This window comes from Macrobrachium rosenbergii, chromosome 53 (genome assembly GCF_040412425.1).
Source record: "Macrobrachium rosenbergii isolate ZJJX-2024 chromosome 53, ASM4041242v1, whole genome shotgun sequence".
In the NCBI taxonomy this organism is placed as follows: domain Eukaryota; kingdom Metazoa; phylum Arthropoda; class Malacostraca; order Decapoda; family Palaemonidae; genus Macrobrachium; species Macrobrachium rosenbergii.
The window spans coordinates 52,459,208-52,476,983 of NC_089793.1; the positions used below are offsets into that span (position 1 = coordinate 52,459,208).

Sequence of the window (17,776 nt, forward strand, 5' to 3'; positions counted from 1 at the left end):
CGGGAATTCAACTTCAATCAATGATTTAACCATCAGCGTTATTTAATTGACGGAAATTACAAAAAATAACGGAATTAACGGCTTAAATAACGTTTCATAAACACTGACAATCGTAACCTTAGGCGCCTTGAGACCGCTAATGCCTCACTTCATTCGACCATATTTAACTTGAAAACTCAAATTTCTTACATAAATTTTAACTCGCGAATTCAACTTCAATCATTAATTCACATCGGCTGACCTTCAATTCGATCATTCAGTCAATGTTTCGGGTCAAAATTGAGTGATTTCTGACTGACTCTGGAGATTTCCATACACGAGAAAGCTGTTTGTTTACACGGGTCAGTTGGCCGCTTTCTACCGAAGGTGATTAGGGCGGCTTATTTGAGTCATTTATGGGTTTTAAATTGGTTTTTTTAAGGTTTTATATCACTAAAAATTTTATAAATATAATTTAGATACATTATTTCAATATAAAATTGAGTTATTGTACATACAAATGCATTCAATAAAGTTTTTTTTGGCGACTTAAATGTTTTCTACCGTACAAATTCAAGTATTTAAGTTTCGCAAAAATAGTGGTTTTATTTGTCATCAATGGGTTAACGTTTAGGTTTTTTAACATTTAAATTAACTTGTATGCTATAAATACGGTAATATTATATAATTTTAATATAAAACTCGTTATTTTGTCTTATAAATGTAATTAAAAAAACATTTTTTACTATTTACTTATTTTCTACCATACCTAATAAATTTACGTAAGAGTAAAAGTGTATCGCAAATGTTGTAGCTTATTTTACTTATTTATGGGTTAATAATAACGTATTTTAACACGTTAAATAGATAAAAATGTAAAAATTATAATTCATGTATATAATTTTTAATTGTAAATAGAGTTATTTGACTGATGAAAATAATTAAGGCATTCTTGGGGTGACATAAACATCTCGTATTTTAGGTAATTGTGAGGTAAAATTGCGTATTTTAACATGTCACGTTAAAAATGCAAAAAAAATTATAAAGATATATAATTTTAGCATTAAACCGAGTTATTTTACAGCTAAATATTATTAATAAAGCATTCTGGCAAGATTACCTACTTTCCACCGTACATGTTAACCAAGGTAACGGTAAATGTACCTCACAAAATTGGCGAATTTGTAATATATTTCAATTAAAATAAGTTACTTTTTATTGTCCAGATTTAATCAAATTTTATATATTTAATATCTTATTTCACTTATTTAATTCTCTATTTCGTTTTCGTCGTAAGCGTAATTTGGTAGCCTAATGTTTCTTACTGAACGTATCTGTCTTAAGATTGCCGATGGCAAAAAAGTGACCGTATGGACAAGTGGATTGTAGCCTATGCTTCTTAATGTTGTTACTTGGTCAAAAACTGCTAAAAGTCTTACGTAACAACAACACCACGCACCCTTTGCAGTTTCTAAATTATGGAGAAATATCTCTCAACCCAATTCAGTACTAACAAGGCTAACTCACTAATATTATTAATGAATAGTACAGTAACACAATTAAGTACTTCCACTTCCTGAGCAACTCCTAGAGAGATGAGCTCAGATCATGAGTTGCTGTGAGAGACGACGAGAGGTACTCTCTCTCTCTCTCTCTCTCTCTCTCTCTCATTTCTGCAGGTTACTTGCGTAACTTTAAAGTATGAACACAATACAAGTTTATCAGATGAAATTATACTCACCATTCATAAAAACTGAAACCAGTAAAAATGAAATCAAATGGAGGAACACTGAAATGCACTTGCTGAATTTAAACTTATCATTAATTTAATAACTAAAGGTTAAACATATCAAATGGGTAGTTATACAAGAGACAAATTAAAATGAATTACTCAGAGGGAATTACAACTCAATGGCACTCAAATGAACCAAGTTACCACACAGGGCAGTCACCTTTTCCAAGTCCACACACACACACACACACACACACATCACTAAACGACGACAAATAAGAGGTCGACTCAAAAGTTGAGTCAAAAAGCTACTCGTTCCGTCCTGACACCTGCATTCGGGTTTTATTGGGGAAAAGTTGACAAGTTACACAATTACCATAAACAGGCTACTGGACAGACTTACAAAGTTTACATTAACATAAAAAAAAACTAAGATAATTCTCAAGCTCGTTATCAAGAATATAAATTCTAAAATCACAATTTTTTTAAGTAAATTATATTTTTCCTACTGTAACTACACAAACCTGAGGTCCTCTACATTAGGAATTACTTTCAACGAAGCTGGAAACAGCCGTTGAACTTTCGAACAAGGTGGTTAGGCGGTTAACTACCGTCCGGGGGGCGGGAGTACCGCCTGCCCGGATGTAAACATTCCAATTTGCTTTTCGGCCCAGCGGCCAGATTGAAGGGTGGCATGAGGTGGGCATGAAATGTAATGTAAAGGACCTCAGGTTTGTATAGTTAGGAGAAATACAATTTACTTAAAAAAAAAAAACTGATTTGTTCCGACACGATATACAAACCATCGGTCCTTTACATTAGGAAGACTCACTGGGTGGAGGGAGGAATCTGAATGATTTCTCTGAACTGACTGGAAAACTGCCTCTGACAAAATGATCGGGTTGTAAGAAACGCGAGATCAATTGTCAAACTTCTGGGTCCCTTTGCATGAATGAGGAAACGTCAGCTCAAGCAAAGTAGGCTAGGACGAACCTCGCTAGTTGGTGACATTAAGTCAAATACAAGAATTGGGTTTTTGTGGCGGAATTCAAAACACAAAAAACAGTACACAACACTCACCCTGATCCTCGGTTGCTGGAAGATGGAGTAAGGCTCCACGGTCGCCAACACAGCACCCAAAACCACACAAACAAAACAAGGAAACATAAAAAAAGAAGATAGAACTATATACACAACAAGAACAGCACACTAACAAGAAAAACCAACAACTCTCAAAAAGCACACAAAAAAACTGTCCAAGACCAAACGACTGACCGGCACTAGCTCTGACTCAAGACTCACTCCAAAACCGAAAAATCCTTCACATATTCCACAGACAGACAGCGCCGTAAACAAACTAACGACCTCATCCCTCTTCCAACAACCGAAGCACTCACTTACGACAATTACACTCGCTCTCTCTCTCTCTCTCTCTCTCTCTCTCTCTCTCTCACAGAATGTTTGGAAATGCTAATTAAAAAACTCACTCATCCCTCTATAGTTAGTCTTAATGTCGTCATCTCCTTCCTCCCCTTGCTAGAGGAAGGAGGGGGTCTGCTTCTATGACTCTGAAAGGAAATAGAACGGAAGCTTCAGTTGCGTGCTTACCTGCATCGACTGCCAGATCCCAGCATGTAACAGCACATCTGCTCCCTGCCCGTAGGAAGAGAGCCAAGATGAAGAGAAGGAAGAGAGGCCGGTCACGCCACATTCATTCTTCCATCCATAACCGTACATCTCAAACAAGACACAACTTGTCCTGCTAGAGAAGCCAGGTAAGCTACACAACTTGTTGAGCAGCTACCACAGGACCCAAGGAAAAAGTGTCTAAGGACTTGTGGGCAATATCCCGAAGGTAAAAGGAAGTGAAGGTGGTCCGTTGGGACACACCCCCTCCTTCAAAACCTGTGGAATTGACAGGTTCTTCCAGAATGCCAGGGATGGACCAATGCTGCGGACTTCGTGAGCTCTCGGGCGAAGTGTAGGCCTACCAGTGTCATCTTCTCCAGCAGCAGAGTACGCTCTCCTTATCATTCCACAAAGTCAGAAAGAAATCAGGTTCTTGGGCACTTCTTTCTTGATCGAGCAAGCGCTAACAAAGAATCGTCAACACTCAGGCCGGAGATGGAGAGTTCTCTTCAGGTAGCGCAGCAGCACTCTCACAGGACACAGTAGCATCTAGTCTGGGTCATTGCCAACAAAGTCCTCTGGGGAGGGGATCGTGAAGGACTCGAACCGAGCTTCAGGGACCGATGGGTTCTGAGTCTTTGTTACGAAGTCTGGGACAAAATCAAGCATAACCGATCCCCATCCCCTTGAGTGTTTAACATCAAAGGAAAGTCCATGAAATTCACCAACTCTCCCCGCTGATGCCAGGGCAAGCAGGAAGATGGTTTTGAGGGTTAGATCCCTGTCTGATGACTCTCGTAAAGGCTCGTACGGTACATGAGTCAGGCTCCTCAGAACAAGAGTCACATCCCACTCAGGGGGCATGAGGTCCCTGGGTGGCCAAGACCTCTCAAAGCTTCTCATCAGTAGAGATATCCTGAAGGATGAAGAGATATCTACCCCTTTCAGCTGAAAGACTAGGCCAAGTGCGGCACGATAGCCTTTTACTGCTGAAATGGAGAGAAGCTTCTCTCGGCGAAGAAAAACGAGGAAGTCCGCGACCTGCTGAACAGTAGCTCCGACCTGAGAGATACCCCATCCAAGACACCAACCACAGAAGATGGACCACTTTCCCTGGTATACCACTGCGGAGGACCGTCTGAGGTATCCAGCCATCTCCGTTGGTGCATAGTGTGAAAAGCCTCTCGCTCGCAGGAGATGGCGGATAACCGCCAGCCATGAAGACTGTGAATGCACTGCCAAGTGATACTGCTCGAACATGGGGTTGACACAGCAGGTGGGGACAGAGGAGATCTCTCTCAGCACCTTAGAAAGGAGAGCTAGCAGGTCGGGATACCAAATAACCTACAGTCCACTCTTGCACCTGCATTATCAACTGATGCAGCAGGAGGGACACAAGGCCCCCTTGCTTGTTGACATATGCCATCTGTGGTATCGTCGCTCAGCAACACCACAGAGTGTCCCATCACTCGATCTTGGAACCTTGTAGAGCAGGAAGGCTGCCTTGAGCTCAAGGATGTTGGAGTGAAGGTGCCTGTCGTCTCAGTGCCACACCCCCAAAGTCAGCAACTCCTCCAGGTGTGCGCTCTATCCCTCGGTCGATATGTCTGAGAACAGAAGCATGTCCGGAAAGGGAGTATGCAAACATACTCTTATTAAGAGGTTCCTGTCATCCAGCCACCAGTCTAGGTCCTCTCTCACCTCCTCGGAAAGAGGAATGAGAAAGGACTGGGAGTCTTGAGTCTGGGACCAAAATTCCTTCAGTCTCCACTGTAGAGACCGGAAGTGAAGAAGCACGTGAAGGACTAACTTCTGCAACGACGACAGGTGATTAATGACAACCTGCTCATTAACTTTAGCACTTCTTAAAGTGGTGACCTGGAGTGGTTCCCAGAGCCATTAGCGGACTCCAAAGATCCCGCGACCTAGTCTTGACTCCTGTGAACTACCCCATGCCCATAAATACGCGTGCTGTAACCAGCGTTGGGCGTGCTGACTCTCATCGGCAAATCATCAGCGTCATTAGCGGACTTACACGGCGCGCTCCCAAGTGCGTATTGAACCGAAGCCTGGCAAATGCGGTTCAGGGGAGAGGTCTAAGACCGGTATCCTCTCCAATTAAGAGGGCAATAGTGAGCATGGACGTGACATTCCATCCCACGTTCAGTTAACTGCGAACCAGAAACGCGACTCAGGACTGGTGTGACGTGAGGGTGGCCTACCTCCTGCACCTATCACCCGCGTCCTCCCCGCCAAGAATCACGCGCTCCTCCATGCTGCCCCCTTCCTTTAGTGGAGCAAACTAAAGCCACCTCCATCATCATAAAGCTGCCGCCCTTCACACTCGGCAACCCAACATCATGGCTCTACAGGGTCGAGGGACAGTTCAGACTGGTGGGACTCACAGACAAGGTGCTAACAAGCCGACACCGTAATCAAAAACGCCCTGCCGGAGGGCCATTCTTTGGCTCTAGTTCCACAAAATTTTTGGCAGATTATGATTTCTTTGGATCGTCCGGTGGGTGTCTGCCACACGCCCAGTCACCTACCACCACCTGAAAACATCCCTTGTTGAGACCTGCTTTTCCTCAACATGCCGATTATTGCCGAGAGGGGTCACTAAAATTCGTATTCCTCTGCGCCCTTCTATATAAATTGACCTCTCCTGCTCACCAGCCCGCAGCATGACCAGAACATCCTGGAGACTTGGGGTGTGATCCAGGACCTCCTCACCCTTCCCGGCACCGACAGCAGCAGTAGGGCAGTCCTAGATCAGCCTATCGAGGGAGTTCCTCCTCCGTCAGCTCCTTCCGGAGGTCCTGAACGTTCAGATCTCACGACGGTTACACCATGCCATAATCAACGCTCGGAGGACCTGATTAGAAACATCCCTTGGCGAGACCTGCTCCTGCCGAATCGCTGACCAACTCCGCCCGCAAAAGAACATCCTGGAGGACAGCAGCAGCGGTAGGCAGTCCTAGATCAAAGCCTATCGAGGGGAGATCCTCCTCCGTCAGCTCCTTCCGAGGTCCGTGCTTAGATCCTCGACCCTTACACCATGCAGGTACAGGACCTGATTAGGACGAGCATCCACGCCCAGCACACCCCCCCATCAGTTCCCTTCAGCTGGAGGATGGTGCAGAGGAGGAGATAAGCGCCATTACCAGAAGGCGGCCAGCGTATCACCACAAGAAAAACCCTCCGGGCCCTTCCTACTACCACCAGCGGTACGGCAAGGACACCCGGAACTGCCAACCCCCTTGCTCGTTCGCCCATCCAAAAAACGGGGGAGGCGGCGGCCAACCGAACAGGCCGCCACTGCAGCAGAGGAACCCAGGAGTCCAAAACCATTAGGCTTCTACATCCGCGACACCATCTCCGGCAGGATGATGTTGGTTGACGCTGGGGCCATTCGTTCAGTATTTCCACCATCAGAGAGGACCGCAAGCGCCCGCCGGACCCGGCTGCCTTCCTGATGGCTGCCAACGGGTCGCCCATCGTCTCCTATGGCACCAGGCTCCTGTTGATCTCCATCCATGGCCAGAGATATACGTGGAACTTCATCATCGTGGATGTAAGGACCCCGCTCCTGGGTGCGGATTTCCTTGCCCACTTTGGGCTGGCAGTCGACGTCGGTCGCAAGCATCCCCTCGACACTGACTCCTGCCAGTCCCTCCCACTGGCACCAGGACTCAGCGTGCCTACCATCTGCTCCGTTGCCGCACACCAGTACGGCCAGCTGCTGAAGGAGTTCCCCAACGTGTTCAAGCCCGAGCTTTGTCAGGTACCCGGAGCCCCATCAAAGCACGGAATCTACCACCACATCAAGACGAAGGGCCCCCCAGCGCACACAAAGTTCCGGAGGCTTCCCCCTCGGCGCCTTCAGGAGGCCAAGAATGCCTTTGCCGAGATGGAGCGGAAGGGCATATGCAGAAAGGCCTCCAGCCCGTGGGCCTCTCCCCTCCACATGGTGCAGAAACTAGATGGTTCCTGGAGACCCTGCAGCGACTACAGGCGGCTCAACCTCGCAACTGAACCTGATCACTACCCTCTGCCCGGCCTTCCTTCCCGAGATGTGGTCTGCCCTCGCATGCCTGCTTGGAACATCTTGTAAAGTCACCAATTCGGCGCCATTAATTAAGTCTCCGCTGAGCTTGTTTTCTTTGGTGACTTCCGTTTTTCTTCAAGCTCAATTAGTCACGCCTAAAACGTGCCAGGTCACGCATTTTAATCATTTTTACTTTATGGTATTTATACGAATGTCACACATTGTGTATCACATGTTTCTTCATTCACAGGCATCAAGACTGTATCTATATTGTAGCTCTGTATATTTCGTATTGTAATTTGTACTGCGTTCACTGCATATTATTGTTTATTGTTTCGACCTCAGGTCACAGTCAATTCCATTGTCTCTCACGGCCCGGCGTCCAGTCGCCGCAATATAAGCCGCCTGGATCTGTAATAAAGCAGCAGTAACCTTTACCTGCTCGTTTCTTTGACACCTTACAGTGGTGACCCCCGGAGTATCCCGGAGCCATTAGCGGACTCACACGGCGACTCAGTCTTGGCTCCAGGATTTCTCCAAAACGCTCTTAGCGGCCTAAACACGGCGCTGTAACCAGCGTTTGAGCGTGCTGACTCTCGTCGGCGTACCCCACCAGCGTCACTAGCGGAACCACACGGCGCACGAAAGTGCGTACTGACGCGAGTACCCCACCCCAGTAAGGGGGTCAAAGGAGCGAGCATGGACGCGGATATCCCCTCCTTCATGCAGTTAAACGCGGACCCCGGACTCCGAGGTTTACCTACCTCCCATCACAGTCGCACCCCGCCCCGCATCGAGGCCCTCCCGCAACTCCACACCAGCGCCCGAACACACGACGGCCGGGCAACACAATCGCGGGCCGCCTCACCCTAAAGCTGCCGCCGTTTGCGCAGGGAACCCATCGAGGTGGCTGCGCAGGGTGGAGAGCCACTTCAGAATCGCGGACCTCACGGGACGAAATCCTACAGGCCGACACAGTGCTCAACGCCCTTCCGGAGGACGTGTACAACAAACTCATCTCGCGGGTACCCGATACACTCACCCTCACATACAGCACCACAAAAAGTTCCTCCTCGGCTTGCTCCCTGCCCATCGCCGAGCGGGCCGCCCCGTGCTATCGACCTTGCCAATAATCCACGCCACGACCTCAATCCAAGAGACGCTTGGGGCATGGTCGTAGATCTCCTGTCAACACCAGTCTTGGGTGGCACAAACAAGCGGCAGGAGATAAGTCAGACACGGAAATTTTCCTTCGCCAACTCTCCCGGAAGTACGCAACCAGATCGCTCACCCCTACACCATGCCTGTCGAGGACCTCATAGAGGCGGCACAACACCTCACAGACTCCGTCAAGGCTTCACAGCGGCTAAAACCGCCCACACAGCTGGTCAGCTCCGTCCAGCCTGAAGAGGACGTGAGAGCAGCCCGTCAACGCCATCGCCAACAGACGTCCACCGAACCACAGTAGACGGTGGTCCCCGGCTTCTGTCGCTATCACAAGTGGTTCGGAAAGGACGCCCGAAACTGCCTGCCGCCCTGCTCGTTCAACCGCTCAAAAAACGGGGGCGGCGGCCAGCAGGACAGGCCGCCATGGCAGCCGAAGAACCCAGGGCCTCAAAAACAGTAGGTTTTTACGTCCGCGACACCGTCTCCGGCAGGATGATGCTGGTCGACACAGGAGCCTTTAAGTCGGTCTTCCCAGCATCCAGAGAGGACCGCAACCAGACACCAGACCCGGCCGCCTTCCTGACGGCCGCCAACGGAACCCCATCCTCTCCCTACGGCACCAGGCTCCTGTCGATCTCCATCCTGGCCAGAGTTACTCCTGGGACTTCATCGTCGCGGACATAGGAACCCCACTCCTGGGGCCGATTTTCTGGCGCACTTCGGCCTGCTAGTCGGCGGGGCGCAGCGCCTCCTCCTCGATACCGACTCCTGCCGGTCTCTCCCGTTAACGGCGGGACCCAGACCCACCATCACGCCGTCGCCCCCACCAGCCGCACACCTTCTGTCGGAGTTCCCTGAGGTGTTTAAGCCCGAGCCGCGCCAAGTCCCCGGGCCCCAGCCAAGCACGGCATATACCACCATATAGTGACTAAAGAGCCCCGACACATGCGGTTCCGCAGGCTTCCCCCCTCAGCGCCTTCAGGAGGCGAAAAAAAGCATTCAGCGGAGATGGAACGGATGGGCATCTGCAGGAAAGCCTCCAGTCCATGGGCCTCCCCCTCCACATGGTGCAGAAACCGGACGGCTCCTGGAGACCCTGCGGCGACTACAGACGGCTCAACATTGCAACGGAGCCCGACCACTACCCTCTGCCCAATATGCAAGACCTCACGGCCTCCTTTCACGGGGCCAAAATATTCACTAAATTGGACCTTCTTAAATCTTATTTTCAGGTACCTGTTGCGCCAGAGGACATACCAAAGACAGCCATCATCACGCCCTTCGGGTCCTATGTGTTCGCCTTCTCCACCTTCGGGCTGAGGAACGCCGGGGCCACCTTCCAGCGGCTCATGGACAGCATCCTGGGGACCTAAAATTCTGCGTCTGCTAAATCGACGACATTCTCATATTTTCCAGGTCTCACAGCGAACATCAGAGGCACATCAAAGCAGTCCTCCAGCGCCTCCAAGAAAACGGCCTCGTCGTCCCGTTTTGACAAGTGTACCTTCGGGCGTCCAGAAAGCAGAATTCCTGGGTCACGAGGTATCTCCGACAGGCGTCCGCCCTCTTACATCGAAAGTGGCAGCCGTGGCAAGTTCCCGACACCCACCTCCATCAAGGCCGTCCAGGAGTTCCTTGGGATGGTAAACTTCTACAGGCGCTTCATCCCGGGATCGCGCACACCACGGCCCCTGACGGAAGTCCTAAAAGGTCAACCGAAGTCCCTGTCTTGGGGACCCAGCCAGCAGCAGGCCTTTTCCCTGACGAGCCGCCCTCACCAAGGCAACCGCCTTGGCACACCAGGATCCCAAGGCTCCCCTCCAGCTGACGACAGACGCCAGTAACGTTGCCTGCGGTGCTGTTCTGGAGCAAATCATCAACGGCGCCCCAGCCCATCGCCTTCTTCAGCAAGAAGTTCAATCCCGCAGAGTCCCGCTACAGCACCTTCGACAGGGGAACTCTGCGCGATGTACCAGCGAGTTCGGCACTTCAAGTTCCTCCTGGAGGGGACGCCCTTCACAATCTTCACAGACCACCAGCCACTGGTTCACGCTTTCACGAAGCAGGGGACGCATGGTCTTCAGACAGCAGCGCCACCTCTCAGCCATAGCCGAATTTACCTGTTCCGTCAGGTACCTCCCGGCAAGAAAAATCCGTAGCAGACGCCCTCTCCAGAGTCGAGTTGAACGCAGTGCAGCTTGGTGTAGATTACCAGGACCTTGCCAGAGAACAGGCCGCTGACCCAGAAACCCCAGCATACCGCACCGCCATCACATCCCTCAAGTGGCGGGACGTGACCTCGCCCCGAGGCCCCAGCCTGCTCTGTGACATCAGCACAGGCCAGCCCGCCCTTTGGTTCCAGCCTCACGCCGCCGCCAGGTATTCGGCATCATCCACGGCCTCTCACACCTCCGGCAGGACCACGGCCAAACTGCTTTCAAAAAAGTTCGTCTGGCACGGGTGCAAAAGGACGCCACAGCCTGGGCAAAACAGTGCCTGCAGTGCCAGACCAGTAAAGTGGGTCGTCACACGCAGTCGGGGTGGCGTTCCCACAGCCAGGGCGCCGCCGCCGGCCACATCCACATCGACGTCGTCGGGCCCCTTCCCCATCAGGCGGATCCAGATACCTCCTCACGGTGGTAGACCGTTCGACGAGGTGGCCCGCCACGCCCCATGCAAGAAGCCACCGCCAGCGCGTGCGCCGAGGCCCTGCTCTCCAGTTGGGTTAGCCGCCGGCGCCCCGGACCACATCACAACCGACAGGGCCCCGCTTTCCTCTCGAGCTGTGGTCTGCCCTGGCTCAACTGCTGGGAACCACGCACCACACCACCACAGCGTACAACCCAGCGGCCAACGGCCTGGTTGAACGGTTCCACAGGTCCTTAAAGTCATCCCTCATGGCCCGCTGCACCGCCGAGGACTGGAAACATCAGCTGCCGTGGGTCCTCCTCGGGTTGAGGACCGCCCCAGAGCCGGCACCCCATCCGCAGCTGAACAAACCTATGGGAACCCCTCGTGGTGCCGGGAGAGCTCGTGACGGGTGATCGCCACTCCCCATCTCTGCAGAGGCTCCGCGGCGTGGCGGCAAGTTCGCCTTGCAGGCGCTCATACATCGTCAGAGCAACCACCTTCGTGCCGCCACAGCTGTCATCCGCCACCCACGTCTTCGTCAGAGTCGACGCCGTCCGTCCACCACTAACTAAGCCCTACAGGGGACCCTTCCGCGTGCTGGAGCGGAACAGCAAGGCGTTCCGGCTGGCACTTCCAGGCAAGAACGACTGGGTTTCCATAGACCGGCTAAAGCCCGCCTTCCTGTCGGAGAGTCCCGGCAGCGACGCAGCACCCCTTCCGCCCAAACGCACTCCAGCACGCCCTCACCACCGCAGGCGCGCCCAGGAAGGGACCGCCAAACAGCAGCCTCACAGGCGGGAGGCCCTCAGTTATCCTCAAGGAGCCGCGGCACCCTTCAGCGTCCCACCAGGTACAGGGATTAATCAGGACGCGTCCCTCGTCTTGGGGGGGGAGTATTTGTAGTCACCAATTCGGCGCCATTAATTAAGTCTCCGCTGAGCTTGTTTTCTTTGGTGACTTCCCGTTTTCTTCAAGCTCAATTAGTCACGCCTAAAACGTGCCAGGTCACGCATTTTAATCATTTTTACTTTATGGTATTTATACGAATGTCACACATTGTGTATCACATGTTTCTTCATTCACAGGCATTAAGACTGTATCTATATTGTAGCTCTGTATATTTCGTATTGTAATTTGTACTCGTTCACTGCATATTATTGTTTATTGTTTCGACCTCAGGTCACAGTCAATTCCATTGTCTCTCACGGCCCGGCGTCAGTCGGCTGCAATATAAGCCGCCTGGATCTGTAATAAAGCAGCAGTAACCTTTACCTGCTCGTTTCTTTGACACCTTACAATCTCACCACACCACCACTGCCTACAACCCCGCAGCCAACGGATTGGTGGAGAGATTCCACAGGTCCCTGAAGGCGTCCCTCATTGCCTGCTGCACCACCGAGGATTGGAAGTACCAGCTGCCGTGGGTCCTCCTCGGGCTGAGAACCACCCCTAGAGCCAACGGCGACCCATCCGCAGTGGAGAAAGTCTACAGGGAGCCCCTCGTGGTCCCGGGTGAACTTGTCACGGAAGATTGGCACAACCCATCAGTTCAGAGGCTCTGTGACATAGTCGGGAAGTTCGCCCCCTGCCAGCGGACATACATCAACAGGTCTACCACCTTCACGCCTCCCAGCTTGTCCTCCGCCACCCACGTCTTCATCAGGGATGACGCCGTCCACCCCCAACTAACCAGGCCCTACAGGGGGCCCTTCCACGTGCTTGAGAGGAACAGCAAAGCCTTCCGCCTTGCCCTGCACGGGAAGGATGACTGGGTGTCAATCGACAGCCTCAAGCCCGCCCTTCTGGAGGAAACAGCACACGGCACCACACAGTGCCCTCCTTGTGAGCCATTGCCTCCGCAGCCGAGCACCTCAAAAGATGGACACGGGGCCGCCCCTGAAAGCAACCAGCCACACCCACAGCCAGCTGCTCCCACTCACACTGCAACCCTCAGATTATAAGAGGTGCAAAAGAAACGAGTAGGTAAAAGTGAACTGCTGATTTATTCAAGGTTCAGGTGGTTTATATAGCGGCAGACTGGCGCCGCGCCACAGAAGACAATGGAAGCAAGGGTGACCTGAGGTCGATAGCAATTAATAATAAATACAGCGAACGAGTACAATTTACAATGTAAAAATAGACAGAATTAAAGCTGAATACAATCTTGATGCCTGCAAAAGAAGAAATACATGGTACATAATTGATGGACAGATAAATAATTACATACACAGTTTAAACGATTGAATTTACGTGACCTGGCCCTTGAAGTGTGACGAATTGTAGGTACAAAGAAAATGGGCCATCATCAAAGAAAACTTCTCAGCAGGGACTTTACAAATAACATGATCAGCAGAGACTGTACAACATGACTTTACAAATACTCCCCCCCAAAGACGTAGGTAACGTCTGATTAGTCGGAGTGTCTGCTGGGGCGTTGAAGGGTGCCTGGCTGTGTGAGGATAACGGAGGGACGTCCTGTGTGTGAGGGTGGCTGATTGCGGGTGTGGGCGGCCTTTTCCGGGGATGGCCACGTGTCCGCTTCCTGTGAGGGCCTGGTTGTGGTGGTGGCTGCACCGGCGGAGGGTGCGATGTGCTGACGGCTGTGTCCTCCTCCAGGAGGGTGGGCTGACCTGGTCGATTGACACCAATCATTCCTCCCGTGATGTGCAAGCAGGAATGCCTTGCTGTTCTGTTCCAGCACGCAGAAGGGCCCCTGTAGGGCCTGGTCAGTGGCAGGTGGATGGCATCATCCCTGACGAAGACGTGGGTAGTGGAGGCCAGCCTGGGCAGCGTGAAGGTGGCCGACCTGTCGGTATATGTCCTTTTGCAGGGGGCGAACTTGCCGACGATTTCGCAAAGCCTCTGGACTGATGGGTTGTGGCAATCCTCTGTCACTAGCTCGCCCGGGACCACAAAGGGCTTGCGCCGTCAGCCTGGGGGGTTTTTCTTGGAAAACCCACGGCAGCTGGTACTTCCAGTCTCGCGGCCCTACAGCGGGCCATAATTCTCAGGGACCTGAGGACCAAGACCCGCCTGGGTTGTAGGCTGTGTTGGTGTGATGAGCTGTCCCCCAGCAGCTGGGCCAGGGCGGATGTGATGTAGTCAGGGACGCTGAAGCGGCTGATCCAGCTGGGGAGCAGGGCCTCGGCGCCGCGCTGGCGGTGGCTTCTTGCATTGGCATGGCTTCGGGCCACCTTGTTGAGCGGTCTACCACCGTCAGGAGATATCTGGACCCGCCTGATGGGGGAAGGGGCCCGACGATGTCGATGTGCACATGGCCGAAACGCCGCCCTGGATGCGGGAACTCGCCTACCCTGGATTCGGTGTGCCGCCCCACCTTGCTGGTTTGGCAATGCAGACACTGTCTCGCCCAGGTCCTCGCATCCTTCTGCACTCCGTGCCAGACGAACTTCTCTGACAGCAGCTTGGACGTCGTCCTGACGGAGGGGTGTGACAGGCTGTGGATGATGTCGAATACCTGGTGGTGGCGGGAGGCTGGCACTAGGGGCAGGGCTGACCGTTGCTGACGTCGCAGAGGAGATTTGGGCCCCTGGGGTGAGGGGCACGTCCCTCCACTTTAGGGACGTGATGGCGGTGCAGTAGGCTGAGGTCTCTGGGTCAGCAGCCTGCTCCCTGGTGAGGTCTTCGTAGTTGATCCCCAGCTGCACCACGTTCAGCTCGACTCTGGAGAGGGTGTCCACCACAGGATTCTTCCCGCCGGTGAGGTACCTAACGGAGCAGGTGAACTCAGCGATGGCCGAGAGATGCCGCTGCTGCCTGGAGGACCACACGTCCCCTTGCTTGGTGAAGGTGTGGACCAGCGGTTGGTGGTTTGTATAGGTTGTGAAGGGCGTGCCCCCCAGGAGGAACTTGAAGTGACGGACTGCATGGTACACTGCGCAGAGTTCCCTGTCGAAGGTGCTGTAGCAGGCCTCTGCGGGGTTGAAATTCTTGCTGAAGAAGGCGATGGGCTGGGGAGTGCCGTTGATGACCTGCTCCAGGACAGCACCACAGGTGACGTTGCTGGCATCCATTGTTAGCTGGAGGGGGGTGCTGTGACCGCCTTGGTGAGGGCGGCCTTCGTCAGGGAGAAGGCCTGCTGCTGGCTGGGTCCCCACAACAAGGATTTTGGTCAGCCTCTCAGGGTCTCCGTCAAAGGGGCTGTGGTGTGTGCGACCCCGGGGATGAACCTCCTGTAGTAGTTCACCATCCCGAGAAATTCTTGGACGGCCTTGATGGAGGTGGGGACGGGGAACCTGGTGATGGCTGCGACTTTGGATGTGAGCAGACAGACGTCATCTGGGGATACCTCATGGCCCAGGAAGTCGGCCTTCTGTACGCCGAAGGTGCATTTGTCCAAGCGGACGACGAGGTCGTTCTCCTGCAGGCTCTGCAGGACTGCCCGGATGTGTTTCTGGTGTTCCTTGTGGGACAGAGGATATCATCTACATAGCAGATGCAGAACTTTAGGTCCCCCAGGATGCTGTCCATGAGCTGCTGGAAAGTCACCCCAGCGTTCCTCAGGCCAAATGTAGAGAAGGCGAACACGTAGGACCCGAAAGGCGTGATGATGGCAGTCTTTGGTATATCCTCTGGCACAACAGATACCTGAAAATAGGATTTCAAGAGATCCAACTTAGTAAATATTTTGGCCCCGTGGAAGGAGGACGTGAGGTCCTGCATGTTCGGCAGGGATAATGGTCAGGTTCTGTTGCGAGGTTGAGCCGCCTGTAGTCGCTGCAGGGTCTCCAGGAGCCGTCTGGTTTCTGCACCATGCGGAGTGGGGAGTCCCACGGGCTGGAGGCCTTCTTGCAGATTCCCATCCGTTCCATTTTGGCGAACTCGTCCTTGGCCTCCTAAAGGTGTCGAGGGGGAAGCCTCCGGAACTTCGCATGTGCCGGGGGGCCCTTTGTTTTTATGTGGTGATATACGCCATGTTTGGCTGGGGCCCCGGACTTTTGGCGGAGCTCGGGCCTGAACACGTCAGGGAACTCCATCAGCAGCTGCAAGTACTGGTGGGGGGCGGCAGAGCAGATGGTGGGCACCATGGGTCCCGTTGCCAACAGGAGGGACTGCCAGGAGTCTGTATCTACGAGGCATTTCCGACCGACGTCGACTGCCAGCCCAAAGTGCGCCAGGAAATCCGCACCCAGGAGCGGGGTCCTAACATCTGCGACGACGAAGTCCCAGGAGTACCTCCGGCCAAGGATGGAGATCGACAGGGGCCTGGTTCCGTAGGAGAGGATGGGGGACCCGTTGGCGGCCATCAGGGAGGCAGCCGGGTCCGGTTCCCACTTGCGGTCCTCTCTAGATGCCGGGAAGATTGATCTCACGGCCCCTGTGTTGACCAGCATCATCCTGTTGGAGACGGTGTCGCAGGACGTAGAAGCCTACTGGTTCTGGGCCCCTGGTTTCTGCTGTCATGGCGGCCTGTCCTGCTGGCGCCTACCCCGTTTTTTGAACGGGCGAATGAACAGGGTGGCAGGCAGTTCCGGGCATCCTTGCCAAACCACCTGTGGTAGTGGCAAAGACCCGGGGAATTCCATCTGTTGGGAGGCGCTGGGTGCCTCCTGGTGACGGCGTTGACCTCATCCTCTGAGCCTTCTTCCTGCTGGATGGTACTGACTGGGAGTGTGGGTGCTGGTACCCACTTTGTTGCCTTCACGGAGTCCATCAAGTGCTGTGCTGAGCGGATCAGGGCTTCGAGGGGCATCGCGTAGGGCTCCAGGATTTGTGTGCGGACCTACGGGAGGAGCTGACAGAGGAGGATCTCCCGCGACAGGCTTATTTCGCGCTTCTTTTTATTGCCGTCGGTGTCTGGGATGGTGAGGAGGTCTCGGGTCATGCCCCATGACTCTGTGATGCTCTGATCCTGCCGCGGGTTGATGGCGAGGTCTAGGGCGTGGGCGGCCCACTCGGCAACTGGCAGGGAACATGTCTCGAGGAGGGTTTTCTTCAGGAGGTGGTAGGTAAGGGGGCATGCGTCAGACACCCACGGGACGAGCTTACTGTAGATCTCCTCCGGCAGGGCATTGAGTACTATATCCGCCTGCAGCACCTTGTCGTTAAGATCCGCAATCCTGAACTGGCTCTCGACCCTGTAGAGCCACGCCTACGGATTCCCCTGCGTGAACAGTGGCAGCTTTATGGACATGGTGGCCCTGGATTGGCCCGCTGGGCTGGGGAGAGTGCGGGGTGCAGGCAGGGGTGTGGAGGAGCATGAGAGCCTCGGCGCGGGGACAGGCGTGGGTGATATGGGAGGGAGGTAGACCTCCGAATCCGCGAGGTCAGCGGTTAACTGAACGAGGTAAGGGATTTCCGCATCCATGCTCGCTCTTTGCCCTCTTATATGGAGTAGGATACTTGCGTCAAAGCGCTCCCGGTAGGGTACTCGCATCAGAACACACTTAGGAGTGCGCTGTGTGAGTCCGCTAATGACGCTGGTGATTTTGCTGACGAAAGTCAGGATAGCACACAGCAAACTGCTCCCACTCACACTGCACCCCTCAGCTGACATCGCAGAGCTGCGGCACTCTCCAGCATCCCAGCAGATGCCTACTTTAATCAGACGTTACCTACGTCTTGGTGGG

General features: G+C 53.0%; 1 protein-coding gene across 2 annotated transcripts in view; it reads right to left on the reverse strand.

Moving 5' to 3' along the window:
- Nucleotides 1-357, reverse strand: part of LOC136834468 (zinc finger protein OZF-like) — a 55,738-nt gene extending 55,381 nt beyond the window's left edge. Inside the window, exon 1 of one of the 2 annotated variants that reach the window (XM_067097073.1) lies at nucleotides 242-357. The gene's annotated coding sequence lies outside the window, so the exon portion shown is untranslated. The remainder of the gene's footprint in view (nucleotides 1-241) is intronic. The other variant, XM_067097074.1, reaches the window with a different exon arrangement.
- Between the last annotated feature and the right edge of the window lie 17,419 nt (nucleotides 358-17,776).